Source organism: Lampetra planeri, chromosome 6 (genome assembly GCF_965212315.1).
Source record: "Lampetra planeri chromosome 6, kcLamPlan1.2.h2, whole genome shotgun sequence".
In the NCBI taxonomy this organism is placed as follows: domain Eukaryota; kingdom Metazoa; phylum Chordata; class Hyperoartia; order Petromyzontiformes; family Petromyzontidae; genus Lampetra; species Lampetra planeri.
In genome coordinates this window covers 1909820-1922238 of record NC_136112.1, presented here as the reverse complement: position 1 = coordinate 1922238, position 12419 = coordinate 1909820, and positions in this window count along the sequence as shown.

Genomic DNA, 12419 nt, shown 5'->3' with positions numbered 1-12419 from the left:
GTGTGTGATGGGGGGGGCTGTGTGTGATGGGGGGGGGGGGGCTGTGTGTGATGGGGGGGGCTGTGTGTGATGGGGGGGGGGGCTGTGTGTGATGGGGGGGGGCTGTGTGTGATGGGGGGGGGGCTGTGTGTGATGGGGGGGGGGGGGCTGTGTGTGATGGGGGGGGCTGTGTGTGATGGGGGGGCTGTGTGTGATGGGGGGGGGGCTGTGTGTGATGGGGGGGCTGTGTGTGATGGGGGGGGGGGGCTGTGTGTGATGGGGGGGGCTGTGTGTGATGGGGGGGGGCTGTGTGTGATGGGGGGGGGGGGGCTGTGTGTGATGGGAGGGCTGTGTGTGATGGGGGGGGCTGTGTGTGATGGGGGGGGGGGCTGTGTGTGATGGGGGGGACTGTGTGTGATGGGGGGGGGCTGTGTGTGATGGGGGCTGTGTGTGATGGGGGGGGGCTGTGGTGTGATGGGGGGGGGGGCTGTGTGTGATGGGGGGGGGGCTGTGTGTGATGGGGGGGGGCTGTGTGTGATGGGGGGGGGCTGTGTGTGATGGGGGGGGGCTGTGTGTGATGGGGGGGGCTGTGTGTGATGGGGGGGCTGTGTGTGATGGGGGGGGCTGTGTGTGATGGGGGGGCTGTGTGTGATGGGGGGGTGGCTGTGTGTGATGGGGGGGGCTGTGTGTGATGGGGGGGCTGTGTGTGATGGGGGGGGGGGCTGTGTGTGATGGGGGGGGCTGTGTGTGATGGGGGGGGGGCTGTGTGTGATGGGGGGGGCTGTGTGTGATGGGGGGGGGGCTGTGTGTGATGGGGGGGGGGCTGTGTGTGATGGGGGGGGGGCTGTGTGTGATGGGGGGGGGGGGGCTGTGTGTGATGGGGGGGGCTGTGTGTGATGGGGGGGCTGTGTGTGATGGGGGGGGGGCTGTGTGTGATGGGGGGGCTGTGTGTGATGGGGGGGGGGGCTGTGTGTGATGGGGGGGGCTGTGTGTGATGGGGGGGGGCTGTGTGTGATGGGGGGGGGGCTGTGTGTGATGGGAGGGCTGTGTGTGATGGGGGGGGGCTGTGTGTGATGGGGGGGGGGGCTGTGTGTGTGATGGGGGGGACTGTGTGTGATGGGGGGGGGCTGTGTGTGATGGGGGCTGTGTGTGATGGGGGGGGGCTGTGTGTGATGGGGGGGGGGGCTGTGTGTGATGGGGGGGGGCTGTGTGTGATGGGGGGGGCTGTGTGTGATGGGGGGGGGCTGTGTGTGATGGGGGGGGGCTGTGTGTGATGGGGGGGGCTGTGTGTGATGGGGGGGCTGTGTGTGATGGGGGGGGGCTGTGTGTGATGGGGGGGCTGTGTGTGATGGGGGGGGGGCTGTGTGTGATGGGGGGGGCTGTGTGTGATGGGGGGGGGCTGTGTGTGATGGGGGGGGGGGCTGTGTGTGATGGGAGGGCTGTGTGTGATGTGGGGGGGCTGTGTGTGATGGGGGGGGGGGGCTGTGTGTGATGGGGGGGACTGTGTGTGATGGGGGGGGGGGCTGTGTGTGATGGGGGCTGTGTGTGATGGGGGGGGGCTGTGTGTGATGGGGGGGGGGCTGTGTGTGATGGGGGGGGGGCTGTGTGTGATGGGGGGGGGGCTGTGTGTGATGGGGGGGGGGGCTGTGTGTGATGGGGGGGGCTGTGTGTGATGGGGGGGGGGCTGTGTGTGATGGGGGGGGCTGTGTGTGATGGGGGGGGGCTGTGTGTGATGGGGGAGGGGGGCTGTGTGTGATGGGGGGGGCTGTGTGTGATGGGGGGGGGCTGTGTGTGATGGGGGGGAGCTGTGTGTGATGGGGGGGGGGGCTGGGTGTGATGGGGGGGCTGGGTGTGATGGGGGGGGGGGGGCTGGGTGTGATGGGGGGGGCTGTGTGTGATGGGGGGGGGCTGTGTGTGATGGGGGGGGCTGGGTGTGATGGGGGGGGGCTGGGTGTGATGGGGGGGGGGCTGTGTGTGATGGGGGGGGGCTGGGTGTGATGGGGGGGGGGCTGTGTGTGATGGGGGGGGGGGCTGTGTGTGATGGGGGGGGCTGTGTGATGGGGGGGGGGGGCTGTGTGTAATGGGGGGGGGGGCTGGGTGTGATGGGGGGGGGGGGCTGGGTGTGATGGGGGGGCTGGGGGGCGTGTGTGATGGGGGGGGGCTGTGTGTGATGGGGGGGGGGCTGGGTGTGATGGTGGGGGGGGCTGTGTGTGATGGGGGGGGGGTTGGGTGTGATGGTGGGGGGGCTGTGTGTGATGGGGGGGGGCTGGGTGTGATGGTGGGGGGGGCTGTGTGTGATGGGGGGGCTGTGTGTGATGGGGGGGGGGGGGCTGTGTGTGATGGGGGGGCTGGGTGTGATGGTGGGGGGGATGTGTGTGATGGGGGGGGGGGGGCTGTGTGTGATGGGGGGGGGGTCTGTGTGTGATGGGGGGGGGGGGTCTGTGTGATAGGGGGGCACGGTGAATGTAATGGGGGGGGGGAAGTAAACTCGGAATGTCTGTGATGGAATTGCGTTTGTGATAGGTCGACTCAGCCTTAAATAGGTAGCTGTTGCGGAATGTTAAACATCGTCAGTGGGAAGACAAAGGTGGCTGGGCGTGGTGCTACCCCCCCCCCCCCCCCCTTGTGTGCCGTGCCGACCTTCACAAAACAATAGATGTGCTCGCTTACAACACTTGCCCCGAAAAGTCTGTTAAGGCTATACGGGGAATCTTTGTCTGTGTAGTACGTGTGTGTGTAGGTATGTGTTCATGTGTATGTGTGTATGTGTATGTGTGTGTTCATGTGTGTGTGCAGGTATGTATTCATGTGTACGTAGATGTGTGTTCATGTGTATGTGTGTAGGTATGTGTTCATGTGTGTGTGTAGATATGTATTCATGTGTATGTGTGTGTAGGTGTGTGTTCATGTGTATGTGTGTGTGTAGGTGCGTTCATGTGTATGTGTGTGTAGGTGTGTGTTTATGTGTATGTGTGTGTAGGTGTGTGTTCATGTGTATGTGTGTGTGTAGGTGCGTTCATGTGTATGTGTGTGTAGGTGTGTGTTTATGTGTATGTGTGTGTAGGTGTGTGTTCATGTGTATGTGTGTGTAGGTGCGTTCATGTGTATGTGTGTGTATGTGTGTGTGTGTGTTCATTTGTGTGTGTAGATATGTATTCATGTGTATGTGTGTGTAGGTGTGTGTTCACGTGTATGTGTGTGTAGGTGCGTTCATGTGTATGTGTGTGTAGGTGTGTGTTCATTTGTGTGTGTAGATATGTATTCATGTGTATGTGTGTGTAGGTGTGTGTTCATGTGTATGTGTGTGTAGGTGCGTTCATGTGTATGTGTGTGTATGTGTGTGTTCATTTGTGTGTGTAGATATGTATTCATGTGTATGTGTGTGTAGGTGTGTGTTCACGTGTATGTGTGTGTAGGTGCGTTCATGTGTATGTGTGTGTAGGTGTGTGTTCATTTGTGTGTGTAGATATGTATTCATGTGTATGTGTGTGTAGGTGTGTGTTCATGTGTATGTGTGTGTAGGTGCGTTCATGTGTATGTGTGTGTAGGTGCGTTCATGTGTATGTGTGTGGGTGGGTGTTCATGTGTATGTGTGTGGGCGGATGTCTATCTCGCCGGCGGGTGAAAAGAGGTCACTAGGGCTGTTCGTGAACTCAGCTGGGGGATTTGGCGGGTACGGTCTGGCGTTGAGGAGTGGTGGGTGGGTGGTGGTGGTGGGTGGTGGGGGGTGTGCTCGAGAAAGTGTGGTGGAGGAGGGAGATGGGGGCAGGAAGGTAATGGGGTTAGGGGGGGGCTGTCGTGGAGATGGGGGGGGGCTGTCTTGGCTGACGAGAGGTGATAGCCGGAAGCCTGTGGGGGTGTGGGCGGGGGGTGCAGCCGAAGGAGTCGAGGCAAGGAATGCAATTCTCTTGCGCGGATGAAAGCGTCAAGCGAGTCTCGCCCGCACGCGGCGGCGATGCTGCTGCGATCTCAGCTGCCCGGGGTGCGCGAGTCGCGTGGGTCTCCACGAAGCGCTTTCACAACCTCTGACCCCCCCCCCCCCCACGGAGCTAAACACAAAAAATTACGGGGGAAGGGAGGTTCATTCTTGCCGACAGCTGCTCCATCTCTCACCGATCCTCCTCCTCTCGATCTTCTTCTCCCCTGCCAGTCCACGCCTTAGCTCTCTCTCTCCCCCCTCTCTCTCCCCCCGCTCTCTCTTTCCCCCCTTCCCTGCTCTCTCGCCCGCTCTCTCTCGCCGTGTTTACGCCGGCCGAGTGTCCCATTGCCCGGTGGCTAATGAGCTACACAAACAATGATTCCGACGCACGTGATAAGTGAATTACGAAAAACAAAGTGTGCCCCGGAGAATTCACACTCTCGCTAAAAGGGACTCGTGGTGATGATGATGGTGGAGATGATGATGATGGGAAATGATGGACGAGGCTTTCGCGATGGAATGCCATTCGAAGGACAGAACGGGGCAGCGAGACGAGAGCGAGGGGGGGTAGCGACGGCGTGGCTCCAGGGAGGGCTTCATCAAGCAGAGGATAGACCCTGGCTCACGGCGGCGACCGTAGGGGTCCAACACTTCACGATCACGATGACGATGATGAACTCCGCCGATCGCGCGTCAACTGTCAAAGTTCCACGTCTCTGCCAGACCAGCTGAAAACGAGCGGAAAATGAGGTCTCGGATTGCAAAAGTCAATGGATTAGGTCACTTAAAATGCAGAGGTGGTGGGGAGGAGGATGACGAGGGGGTGGGGGAGATTTTAATGACGGAGGAGCCTCATTCATTCCCTCCCCCCCCTTCACGAGACACCGAGCCGCGTGTCCCAGAGATCAATCCCTCGTCCCCTCTGTGTGATGCGGTTCGCCCTCCCTCTCTCTTTTGCAGCAGCAGCTTGAGCGCTGCACGACTTCGTGCGTCCGGACGCAAATGCGACCCGGTGTTCACAGGGATTCTTCAGGTCGCCTCTGCGAGTAGGGAAATCCTTGGCAAAGGGAGGGGGGGTGTGGGGGTGCACAGGGAGGGGAGGAGAGGGGGCACGGGGAGGCGGGGGATTACTGAAGAGGGGAGGGAGAGAGGGCGAGAGAGGAAGGCCCCTTGCGGATGCCATCGGCCCCGTCATTGCCTGAACGAATCAGTGCCTGGGTGCCTCGTTCGACGGCTGCTTGATGGGAGGGTGGGTTGACGAGTGGGTGGGTAATTGAGTGAGTGAGTGTGTGGTTGGGGGCGTCAATGGGTGAGTGCCTGGTGAGTGGATGCCTGAGTGGATGGGGGGGGGGCTTATCAATGTGACTGGATGAGTGAGTGGGTGCCTGACCGCCTTTGTCTCCCCAATGCTGTCGTTTTATTTTCTATTGTAAATGATGTGGCTTGGCTCTCCAACACACCGGTGTGCTGTACTAGTGATGAATTCGCACGTTCTGTTTACGTGACAACCCTTACTAGTTTGCTGTGTCGGGTGGTGGCGGGTTTAACGACACATTTATACATTTACGCGATATAACCCAAAAAAACCTCTGTTATGAATTATTTTGCATTGTTTGTCGTAACTTCGTTCCTTCAGATTCTGATTCAATGCTGATGTTAACACACAGACGCACAACATCTGCAGGAACTCATTCCTACAGGGGCGTGCTAGAGGTGGCCTCGGGACACAGTTCAGAAAATCGCCACTGATGGTCGCCGTGGACGGGAATGGATCTCACGTCGCCGGGTCCGTGAGCCCATGGCCACCAACACGGGAACGCACACACACACACGTGTTGCACACACACACACGTGTTGCACACACAAACACACGTGTTACACACACACACACGTGTTGCACACACACACACGTGTTGCACACACACACACGTGTTGCACACAAACACGTGTTTCACACACACACGTATTGCACACACAAACACACGTGTTGCACACACACGTGTTGCACACATACACGTTTTGCACACACACGCACACGTGTTGCACACACGTGTTGTACACATACGTGTTGTACACACGTGTTGTACACGTGTTTCACACATACACGTGTTGCACACACACACATGTTTTGCACATACACACAATGTGTTGCACACACACATACACGTGTTGCACACACACGTGTTACACACACACACGTGTTACACACACACACACATACACGTGTTACACACACACACGTGTTGCACACACACACACGTGTTGCACAGACACATACACGTGTTGCACACACACGTGTTGCACACACACGTGTTGCACAGACACATACACGTGTTGCACACACACGTGTTACACACACACACGTGTTACACACACACACACATACACGTGTTACACACACACACGTGTTGCACACACACACACGTGTTGCACAGACACATACACGTGTTGCACACACACGTGTTGCACACACACACACGTGTTGCACAGACACATACACGTGTTGCACACACACGTGTTGCACACACACACACGTGTTGCACAGACACATACACGTGTTGCACACACACGTGTTGCACAGACACATACACGTGTTGCACACACACGTGTTGCACACACACGTGTTGCACCCACACGTGTTGCACACACACGTGTTGCACCCACACGTGTTGCACACACACGTGTTGCACACACACGTGTTGCACCCACACGTGTTGCACACACACATGAAGGGGTGATATACCCTGTAGTGTAGCAGGAATTCATACAGTACACAGCCATTGCAGTGGAGGTGTAGATAGCAGATTGTTTTCGAGGTTATAATCGTCTTATCATTGTAGCCACACGCGGGCGGCCGGAAGTCGGAGTCCCTGATTGCTCACAGAGCCAGTCTCACTCACGCACATGCACACGCACGCACGCGCACGCACGCGCACACAAATATATAAAGATTCCCTGTATAGACTTTAACAAACTGTTGGGGCAAGTGCTGTTAGCGAGGAACAGCACATATGAAGGCCGGCACGGCGTCACACGAGGGGATGGGTGGCCAGCACTACGCCCGACCGCCTTTGTCTCCCTCCTGGCGACATTTACACATCGCACCAGGTACTCATTTGAGGCTGAGTCGACCAAGGGGAGTCCCAGGACCGGTTCGGATAATTGTCACGGACGTTGGCCGTGAGCGGTAATCAAACTCGGGTCGCCGGGTTCGTAGCGCGGCGCGCTAACCGTTGCACCACCGCTCCCTCCACAACACACACACATACAACACACACACACAGACAACACACGCGGATTACTCATCGCCAGGCCTTGCCACCCACACACAGACATCACACGAACACTCCGCGCGCTCTCGCTCGTTCGCACGCTGTTGTGACTGCCTCGTGTTCACTGTGACAGGCATCACCGTGACAGACGTCGTCACAAAGACACCCTCCCCCCACCCTCCCCCCACCCCCAACTTACCCCTCCCCCCGTGCAAGCCCTACGCAGTGCTGCTTAGGGTCAAGTGCTGTTAGCGGGCAGCTATTTAACGAATGCCCCCACGAATCGGATTAAATCATTCAAATCTCGCACGGGGTATATATATTAGCATGACGTGAAGGGTGGGGGACACTTTAAAAGAAAGCAACAATAATCGATTCTATTCAATCAAATCATCATCGCGAGGGGTTTGCGAATGGATGTATGCCGATTAGAACCCCTTACGTCACCCATCACCACGATCCGTTTATCCCTCTCTAAGATCTCTCTGTCGCGATTATAGTGGCCTCTAGTGGCTGAAAGGAAGGCTGCCATGGGGGGGGGGGGGGGGTTCAGCTGTGAGTGCTCACAAGAGACAGTCACAAAGATAAAGACCCCCCAGCCCGCCCCATGTAGACTGTTGGGGCAAGTGCTGTTGGCGAGCAGCAGCTGTGAAGGCCGGCAGGGCACACCAGGGGGTGGGGTGGCCAGCACCACGCAGGGCTCGGCCGCTTTTGTCTACCCTAGCAAACAACAACAATAACAACAACAACATGCAGTACGGCATGCGAACAACAAACCGATTCAATATTCACGCGCTGCGAGATCAATTATAATCGAGGCCGATCGATATGTATCGATGAATCGTCGTTGACCGCCGCCGCCCCTAACGCGAACCCAACCCACAACTTGGCAAGGGTTTTTACAATCCGATAATTGCAGTGTAGCGATACAAACACACATCGCTCTCGATTACAGTACGTACAGCAGCCACAACAACAACAGCAGCAACAACAGCAACAACAGCAACAACAGCAACAGCAGCAGCAACAGCAACAACAGCAGCAACAACAACATAAACAAAAACAGCAACAACAGCAACAACAACAACAGCAGCAGCAACAGCAGCAACTTGCAGCAAGAGCGCCACTCACAGCACCGCCGCGGACATTCGGAGCTCAATTAACAGCCGAACGATTTCGCCCATAATTGCCATCCCCATCTCCCCGTATTCAGTCGGGCTGCCTGCTCAGGGACCCTGGTCCTGCCAGTTCCCATGGACACGGTTGCCTAGCGACGCCCATCCCTGAGCGAGGGGAGAGGAAGGGGGGGGAGCGGATGGAGTGGGGTGGGTGGTGTTGGGTGAATTAAACAGGAAACCTGCGTTCGCGATGCGGTTGCTAGACCCGGAGTGAGATCAATAGTTGACCAATGTTAATAATTCAAAGTTGTATACGACAACCGTCGTCCTCAGCCACGGTTAACGCCGCTGCTGGATGATAACAACGACGCCTCCCCCCCCCCATGTCGCAGCAATATCCCTCAATCCTACGCGGCGGTGGCTAGGAGATGTTAACCACCTCGCCTGGTGTACAGGAGGTCGTGGGTTCGATTATGACCCTGACGCCTGTGTGATTTTGAGTTTGCATGTTCTCCCTGTGGTCACGTGGATTTTTCTCCGAGTCCTCCGGTTTTCCCTCCACATTTAGGAGCGCGCGTTCAGAGCATTTGGCTGCTAAAAATGCTCGCATGATGATGAAGCCACTTCGTTGAGCTATCATTTGTGGCCAGGTCGCTTCTGAAAACAAGGAGTTAAATAGCTCAGTGGGCCTTACCTGGTGAAATTAAATTGTAGTTTAGTTTTAGTACGAATCCACCGATAGCACCTGTACTCGAGCCGATCCGATTGAATTGCTCCATGTCCGACATGCGTTACCCTCCTGGACTGCCACTCCGTCACTACCCTTGAGCTTGGGGCCATTGGTTATAGTACAGTACTTCACGTAACGTTCCATCGAGAACTTGGAGGCGCTGATCTGGAGCTCAAAGTCTCTCATACGTCAACCTGCACGGGTCAGAGCCTGGACAGGTGAGAGACTGAACCAGGTGAGAGACTGAACCAGATAAGAGACTGAACCAGGTGAGAGACTGAACAGGTGAGAGACTGAACCAGGTGAGAGACTGAACCAAGTGAGAGTCTGAACCAGGTGAGAGACTGAACCAGGTGAGAGACTGAACCAGGTGAGAGACTGAACCAGGTGAGAGACTGAACCAGGTGAGAGACTGAACCAGGTGAAAGACTGAACCAGGTGAGAGTGGACAAGTGAGAGTCTGAACCAGGTGGCAGCCTGCACGGGTCAGAGCCTGGAGAGGTAACAATCTGAACCAGGTGAAAGCCTGAACAGGTGAGAGTCTGAACCAGGTGAGAGTCTGACCCATATGAGAGCCGTAATCTGCTGCTTGCAGGCGAATGGACGGTGCTTGGATGCTGCCGCTGCCACTGTGCAGTGTGGGCAGGCGGGCGGACGCTCCAGACGGCTGCTACTGCTGCTACTGCTATCGGCAGCAGCAGCAGCTACGGAGAGACGCCAACTGAGGCAGGAGGGACAGGCCTGGCGGCTCTATCTGAGTGACGATGAGCAACGGCCACATTGTGAGTCGTGCTCAGAGGAGACGGGGCGCTCTGCCGTGCTCAGGGGGCTACGTATGTCCAGTTGTGTATGTTGGACTTTTTTCGCACCGCACGTAGCCAACCCGTTCTAAACTAAACACGAAAAACAGGGTGGGAAGGGCTGAGATGTCTCCCTGTATTAGCAAGCCCCCCTCTCCCCAACCCATCCTTCATCCGTCGCCCCCCTCGCGTTCATGCGATCCCGTTCCGAATAAAATCAATGCAAACGTGAAATTCCATGGGCATCAATCACGGATTACGGGTGACGCATCGTTCATCATTTCGAAGCTGGAGCGAACAACGTTCACACGGTGGTCGATTAAATGTGCTCATGGAAATAATTGGGATACATTACGGAGAAAAGGGCGCTTTGTATTTATTTTGCTTTTCACATCCTGTACGTACAGTATGTTAAACTTCGTTCGCACCGTACGTAGCCAACCGTGATAATCGGAGTTGCCGGGACACGTCTCCCATGTGCGATCTCAAGTCTACTTTCGTCAATAACAACACAAACAAAGGACCGTATCGTACATAATAGGTGACGTTTCGGGCAATGACCCTGTTACACCGCACGAGAGAGAGAGAGAGCTGAGGGCAAGAGCGTCAAATACATCGCAGCGTTGAATTCGTTTAAGTTAAATAAGTTGCTACTCTCTTATCATCCTCCTCCTCTCTCTGCGAGACGCGGAAGCCATCAGAGCCTTCATGACATCCACGCAGTTGTTGCAGAAATTAAGAACATTCCGAGAGAACAAAAAATGAATCATTGTAAGAGCCACTTGCTGCCACTACTCGCCTCTGCGTCTCCCAATGCGGCAGGGTCGCGCGCGTGACCAGATTCGTATCACCCGGCGACGCCCCGCTCACGTTCCACCAACACACCAGCGACGGTTGTCCGGGTCTCCCCTAGGTCGACTCGGCCTCAACGTGTTTGTAAAACGTCGTCGCTTGGGAGACGATCAAAGGCGAGGGCTGGGCGTGTTTGCTGGCCGTCCACACCCCTCGTGTGTGTCGTGGTGGACCTCCATAGGTGCTCGTCAACAACACTTGCCACAAGAGCCTGTTGCTGCGGGCTGTGCTGGGGGATCCTTGTATAACTTTATTGGCACCTCTTTTATTGCCAGAAAGGGTAAAAGTTATTTTTATGTTTTTCATACTTTGATACCGGCAGAAAAAAAGGTCCCATTTTGTAGCTGTTCACGCCGAGATATAAATGGCTCTGCAAGTGGCATTGTTTCAAGTTTGATTTATTAGGTATAGCCATGTGAGCCATGTGGTTCTTGAGTCGGGTGCAACCGCAACAAACAAAATATGAACAGAGAACATCTTAAAGTGACGACGCGCAACAGAAACATCCTGGATAGATCAGCAAATCTTCCAGGAAAAAAACACCGTATTACAACGCTGTGTGTTTGTCCCGCTCGCCTTTTAATGATCTCCGGTCTGACACTGGTAGTGAGACTCGGCTCTAAAGAAGGCTGTCTCTGGTGTAGGCCAATCAGTTTCGAAGACAATGCCTTTTTAAATCCTTTATATTAAGTTCGCTTGCTTGCTTGCGTGCTTGCTTGCGTGCTTGCTTGCTTACGACCGTGCAAATCTTTCGGTCGTTTTTTAACCCACTTCCCGTGATCCAATCGAGCTGACATTTTCCACACAGACTCGTTGTGCGAGACAATTAATGTTCGTGAAAAAACATTCCCAAAATTTTACACTTTTTAGGCAAAAAAATGTATTTTACATATATTCAAATAGAACTCATTCATGGCTTTGGCTGAACGTCACAGTGTAAGAGCCCAGAGCGTAACCCATCCACAGGCCGTGGCGGAGTAGCGCAGTTGGTAGCGCCCTCGCCTCCCATGCCAAAGGTCGCGGGATCGATCCCCGCGTCCTCCACAGGCGAATATATTTTTAAATCCTTTATATTAAGTTCGCTGCCACGCATACAAGGATTTATAGTGAAAAACTTTGTTTTTACGGGTTATACTTATTAAATCCTTTATATTAAGTTCACTTGCTTGCGTGCTTGCTTGCTTGCTTACGACCGTGCAAATCTTTCGGTCGTTTTTTAACCCACTTCCCGTGATCCAATCGAGCTGACATTTTGCACACAGACTCGTTGTGCGTGACAATTAATTTTCGTGAAAAAAAATTTCCTAAATTTTACACTGTTTAGAGAAAAATAAATAAATATTGATTTACCAATTACTTAATGGTGGCAGACAATCATCTGACCCATAGGTGGCAGCCATCTCAAGCCAGAGGACGAGAGGACTCTAGCCGCCACGCATATAAAGGATTTATAGTGAAAAACTTTGTTTTTACGGGTTTGAACTTCTTAACACCTCCTGTTTTATTGAGAGAAAGGGTCAAATCTATTTTTATTTTTTCATAATTTGACACTGGCAAAAAAGGTCCCATGTTGGGAAGGCTTCGTATTGGCTTCTGGCGCGTCTTGTAATCCAGAAGAGAGATGTGGGTGTGTTGGTCTCTCACTCGGGCAGAGGTCTGTAACCAAAACAAGCCTCTGTGTGTGTGAGTGTGTGAGAATAGCGGTTAGCGCGCTGCGCTACGAACCCGGCCACCCGAGTTTGATTCCCG